Source organism: Stenella coeruleoalba (assembly GCF_951394435.1).
Source record: "Stenella coeruleoalba genome assembly, chromosome: 17".
In the NCBI taxonomy this organism is placed as follows: Eukaryota; Metazoa; Chordata; class Mammalia; order Artiodactyla; family Delphinidae; genus Stenella; species Stenella coeruleoalba.
The window spans coordinates 41,730,233-41,736,786 of NC_137163.1; the positions used below are offsets into that span (position 1 = coordinate 41,730,233).

General features: G+C 37.6%; 1 pseudogene across 1 annotated transcript; it reads left to right on the plus strand.

Annotated features, from left to right (window-relative positions):
• The first annotated feature begins 1,228 nt into the window (after positions 1 to 1,228).
• On the plus strand, positions 1,229 to 2,023 carry LOC307176354 (brain acid soluble protein 1-like; annotated as a pseudogene). The gene has a single exon. The product of its transcript is annotated as a brain acid soluble protein 1-like (transcript).
• Positions 2,024 to 6,554: the final 4,531 nt, after the last annotated feature.

The window sequence follows — 6,554 nt, forward strand, 5'->3', positions numbered from 1 at the left end:
TAATTGCTTATAAGTTGCAGAAGGTTTTTTTTTTTTGATTTTTTGAGATTTTCTACATAGACAATCATGTCATTTGTGAACAAAGACAGTTTTATGTCTTTCTTCCCAATCTATGTACCTTTCATTTAATTTTCTTGTCTTGTTACATTAACAAGTATTGCCAGTACCACTTTGAAAAGGACTGGTGAGCATTTTGTTATAGTTTCAACAATATCTTCTTAAGATCTTTTTCACAATATTGTCTTGTCATTTTTTAAAATATCTTCTGACGTTCTCCATTTCTAACTTAAATTGATTATTTGTGGCTTTTCTCTTTTTTTCTTGATCTGTGTCTTGGAGAGGTTTCTCAAATGCATTGCTTCTTATAATGAAACAACTTTTGTTCTTGTCAATACTGTCTATTTTATGTGTGTTTTCTATTATATCAGTTTCTATTCTTACCTTTCAGTTTCTTTTCTTTTATTTAGGTTTATTTCACTGTTCTATTGCTAACTTCATGAGACAGATGTTTAGCTTTTTGATTTCATCTTTTCTTCTTTTGTAATGAATACCCTGCATTTCCCTCTGAGAATGGGCCTAGCTGCATTCCACAATATTTTGATTATCGTAAGTTAGTCAAATAATAAGTATACTTATTAATTCATATATATATGGAGATTTTCTACGTTTTTTTGTTAGTGATTTTAAGTTTAATAGATTTGTAGTTATAGAACATATTTTGATCATTAAAATCCTTTGAAATTTGTTGAGTTTTCTTGATGACTTAGCATATAGTCAATTTTTAACAATGCATAGTGTATGTGTGAAAAGAATGGGTATTCTGCAGTTGTTGGGTACTGTTTTCTACAAGTCAATTAGTTTAAGTCTATTAATTAGTTTAAGTCGATTAAGTCTATTAATCATGCTGTTCAGATCTTCCAAATGTTTACTGATCTTTTCTCTACTTCTATCATTTACTGAGAAAATTGTGATTGTGTTTTCCACTATGATTATTGGCTTTTCTATTTCTCCTTGTAGTTCTATATTTTATTTCTATATTTTAAGATTGTGATATTAGGTAAACACAAATTAAGAAAGGATTAAAATGGTTGACCCTTTCTTATGTTTCCCTCTTTGTCTCTAGTTATGTGTTTTATCTATTTTGATACTGGTATAGTTTAATTAGCTTTTTTGTATTAAACAATCATTAGGATTGCAAGTGTGGGCAGCAGTAGTGTCTGTGGAGACCATGGCTGCGGCAGCACTCCAACTCACTCCTAGCTGCAGTCTCCACCATAGAGCCGGGGAGAGAGCCTCCGCCAGCGACCCAGGGCAGCACAGGCACCCAGACCCGAACTCCAAGTTGGGAGACAAGCTGAGTAAGAAGAAGGGGTACAATGTGAATGATGAGAGGGCTAAGGACAAAGACAAGAAGGCCAAAGGAGCTGGGACAGAAGAGGGGGAAACCCCGAAGGACAATGAGACCCAGGGTGCTGCAGAGACCCCAGAGGTGAAGGAGGACAAGGAGGAGAAGCTGGAGAAGGATGCCTAGGATGCTGCCAACAAGCCTGAAGACAAGGAAGGTGAGAAAGACAAAGAGGCAGCCAAGGAAGACACTCTGAAGGCAGAGACGGAGCAGACGGAGGGAGCTGAGTGGAAGCCGGGACCACCAAAGGATGCTGAGCAGGAGCCGGCGGCTGCCTCCGGCCAGCTGCAGGTGGCAACGCCCCTAAAACTTTGGAGACCTAGGCTGCGGAGCCCTTGGCCCCACCAAGGATGACAAGAGCAAGAAGGGAGAGGAACCCGCAAAGCCTCAGGCTCCTGCAGCTCCTGCCGCGCAGGAGATAAAAAGTGACGGGGCCCCATCTTAATACTCAAAACCCGGCAACACTGAGGCTGCCCCATCCTCCATGGAGATCCTGGCAGCCACGGAAGCACTCAGTTCCATGCCCAAGGCCAAGCCCCTGCAGCCCCCACAGACGAGGTCAAATCTGCCGAGACCCCAGCAGCTAATTCTGATCAAACCTTAGCAGTGAAAGAGTAAGAAGGACAACCAACGGAACGAAGAATACCGCTTAACAACAACCTGTCTCTCTGACTCCTTCTCTGTCTTTTTGTCTCTCTGTCTCTCTCCTATACTAACTTGTTTCAAATTGGAAATAATGGTATGTATTGCCCAAGAACAAGCATGTGGTCCTTTCAAGGGAGGGAGGGTGTTGGGAGAATCCAAATAGTATTTTTGTGGGTAAATACCTAATATACTTTCAGTCAACTCTACCAATCAGTCCTGGATTTTAAAGATCAATGTCTGAAAGTACAGTACATCTTTTGTACCTGAACTGCTGTTACATGCACTCCGCCACTAAGATCTGAATGTCTTGTCTTCTGCAAGGGGATTGGGAGTGATGCGTTTGATTCTGCCCACAGGGCCTGTGCCGAGGCAATCGGATGTTCATGAAGGCAGCATTTTCTGTTTTCTTTTTCATTTACAGCTTTCTTATTTTGAAATTTTTTTAATGTTGTGGATGAATGCCAACTTTCAGACAGCCTGCTTAGCCTGTTCACATGTATCTTGATGCCAATACTCCATTCTTCCTCCCCAGGTCTTTTTGGGAGTAACAAACATTCTTTCATCCTACTCAGCCTCCCTAGATTTCTCATGACCAGTTAATGTATGTCCATGGTTGGGTGCACCTGTAGTTCTGTTTACTGGTCGGTGGAAATGAAAAAAAAAGTCTGCATTCATCACAGTTCCAGTTTTCTCTTCCATCCTGTCACAAACTCCAACACATCACTCATTAGAAAATGGAAAAAAAAACAAAAAAACAAAAAAAAATGTGTACAACAGATGCATTGAAATTGTATGTAATTGTGTAAATGGTGCAACAGTAATAAAGATAAACAATTAAAATAAAAAAGATTGTAAGTGGTATCTTTTCCATCCTTTAATTTTCAACTGTTTGTTCCTTATTTTGAGATGTATTATTTATAATCAACAAATAGTAAATTTTACAAGTTCAATATGACAACTTTTGTCTTTTAATAGGAGCATATAATTACTGACATTTTGGGTTTAAATCTCCTATTTTATATTCATCTTCAATTAACCTAACTTTCTTTATGCTCTTTTCCTTCTTTCTTGCCTTGTTATTTTGCTAGATTTTTCTTAATATCCTATCTTTGCCCTCCTCCCCCCAATCAACATCAGCTTGGTAGCTATACAATTACTATTCTTTCAGTGGTTATCTTGAATAATACAAGGTGCATCTTTAAATTATCCAAAACTAGTATTGCTTGATTCTTTTATCCATTTTCTTGACATTATAATGATCTTGAAATACTTTAACTCCATTTACTACCCTCTCAACTTTTGTGCTATTTTTTGTCTTGTATCTTAATTCTAAGCACTGCTTCTTTGACTTTCTGTGTTTCATGTTTACTATTTTCTTCTTACTTTACTTTCAAAAACAGAAAAAATCCTATCTTTACAGAACTTATATTGCTACTGGGGGGACAGTCAAAGTAAAAATAAATAACAAAACATAGAGTATATCAGATGATGATAAATATTTCAGAGAAAAATAAAGCAGGGAAGGATGATATGAAATGTTGGGAAGCATGATTGAAATTGTAAATGAGGGTGATCAGGGAGGACCTTGAGGTTTGAGCAAAGATCTACAGGAGTTAAGAAATCTAGGAAGATATCTATAGAAGAGCATTTGTAGACATGGTATTTTCTATTTGCAAATGGAAAGGCTCTGAGGTAGAATTGTACCTGACATCTTCCAATATCAGCTAGGAGGCTGGGATGGCTGGAGTTAAATGAGTGTGAGAGTAGAAGTGATGATATCAGAAGGGTTTTTATGAAGAGGTAACAAGGTGGGAGTCAAGTGATTTAACTAGGGCTTTGGTAGAAGGATTTTTGGCTTTTATTATGATATAAAACCCAACTTAAGAGAAACAATGGTAGTTGAATGCAAAATACAACTTTTCTTATCTTACATTTTTAGAGGGCTTATTATACACCAGGCACTGTTTTAAGCTCCTTATGTGCAGGATTTTATTTCATAGTGTATAAGAAAAATGTAGATTTCACACAGGTTAATTAACTTACCCAGGCTCACAGCTTGTATGCAACAAAGCTAGGAGTCACGTCCATGAGGTCTCTTATTTGTAATTCTACATTTCTCTGAATTGTCATTTAATGACAGAATATTTACCGATCATCTGGAGAGATCTAACTCTGAACTCTATCGATGAGCTTTTCTGCTTCCTCTTATTTCAGTGCACATAGTGTCAGCAAATGACCCCAAGATACTCAGTTGGTTTACCATGTGAATTATTTACTTGTTCTACATTTTATTGACACATGTTATACACCTAATTCTGAGCCATTTTTTCAGAAATGCCTAATGCCAGTCCACAAGGATGGAGAAAGTTACTGTAAATGGATACATCCAAACTAAACATCATTACTGAAAAAAAAATTGTGTCTCATAGAGGACATTGGTATATGAGTTATTTTAACCTACTATAAGATCTTTCACCTATATCTGAGTCACTGGTTATGTTCCTTTTACCCTTTTTGTAATATAAAATACAAATTAAATGAATAGACTATGCAAGAAAAACCTGTACTTGAAATAATCCCATGTTACATTTGTAATGTCACAAATGAGTAGTATATGCATTCTTTAGTCTATCACCTTTATCTTCATGCCTGATTAGCCCTCCTCAGAAGCAGGGCTGCTGGCTAACCCAACCCCTGTGGTACAATCAGGAGGTTGTGCAATTCATTATGTTTTGTACACAATTTGGCTAGAAACCTGAAGATTTATTGATGCAATGTAAAATATTAGGTGGCAGGTAAAAATAGGCCTGTTAATGAATGTGATTAGAACAGCAGCTGGAATGAATTGCAGTGTTTGCAACATCAATGGAATTAATAGACCTTAAAATATTCAGCGAATCAATTAAAAGTCTTCTTTGGGATTCAAAAAATGTGTGTTCATGTGCTTAACTTTAAAATGAGCACCGGGAGAAGAAATGGCCAAACCTTCTGTCAGAAAAGTGTTTAAAGATTCCACAGGCGTCTGACTGTTTCTGGGTCCAACCAGCTTCTGAAGGAAGCCCTCGTGGGCTGAGCGGCAGGCAGCTCAGAACACAGGCTCCAGACTGTGCTTCCAAAAATTAAACAAGAGAAGCATGTGAGAGCAATTGAAATGGGTATCCTGGCCACACTCCCTGAGGTTCTGCAACCTCATTAACCTTTGAGAAGAGCACAGCTTCCTACCAGGATGAAAGAATAAAAGAAGATGATAGTTTCTTAAGCGTGTTCTTCTCTAATGGTCACCCAAAGACCTTGAAAAGTTTCAAGCCAGAAGTTTTGGGCTGAAGAGTCTTGTATAGAAGTCCTTGGGAGGAATTACTTGGACAGCATCATGTACAAGCAATGGAACATAGATATTATCTAGCATTCCCAAAACTAGATTAATTAGCACCCATTCCCCCAACTAACCAACAAATTAAATAGGCTTTTTAAAGCTATGCCTTTATGTCTTTGCCTCCAGGGAAGAGTCAAAGAAAGCACCCATTGTCCTCATAATTGTTTTACAATGTAAAGTTGAAAGTTTCTCTTTAAATTAGTATAAAGTAGAAGCATAAGATAATAAAGCAAGGGAAATTATTTTGTTTAGACTATGACTGTCTAAAACCGTATTTTAATTTTGGGGCTATATTCATGCCTTATTCCATGGCTAAGTTCAAAAGATATCTACTTGTTCTCAGGTTAACTACCTCCTACATGATTTCTTTTTTTTTTTTTTTTAATTTCCCTCATAGACTTTATTTATTAAATTTTTCATTTTTTTGACTGCGCTGTGGGGCTTGTGGGATCTTAGTTTCCTGACCAGGAATTGAACCCAGGCCCTCAGCCGTGAAACTCTGGTGTCCTGAACACTGGACTACCAGGAAATTCCATCCTACACAATTTCTATGATATTTTTTTTCTTATTGCATCAGTAGGGAGCTGGGCAGGGTCAGAAATCGAGCTGTCATAACTTTTGCAAAGATGACTTCAGGATTTCTGAACCTGTAAAACATCCTACTGGTTTCTTAGTGCCCATGGCTCCAAGCTACAATGTTACCCCTAAACCTAAGCAGACAGAGAGAAAGCCATCATGTATAGTGCTAAAGCACAAAACAGAAAACTTGAAAATAGGTAAGAAATAGTTTTGAATTTATTTGAACGTCAGCACTAGAAGCAAATCGGTCAAACCAGAGGAACATATGACATTACGTTAGAGAGAGAAGCCTTTGTGGGTGTTTCAAGGAGCTTGGCAGTTGAGGTGCTGGTGTCTTATTATGCCATGTTTTGTGTCTAAATATATGGCTTTCCTTTCCCTTGATTTAGTGATGTCATGGATGCTACACTTATGCTTCACAGTCATGACTATAGACTTTTTATTTGACATATAAATGCAACAAAGTAAGAAGAAAAAAGAGTATGAAAAATTTCTGAAGTAATAGAGAAAGAGTTGAAGGAAGGGATAGAGAGAGATGAGGGTGTGTGGACA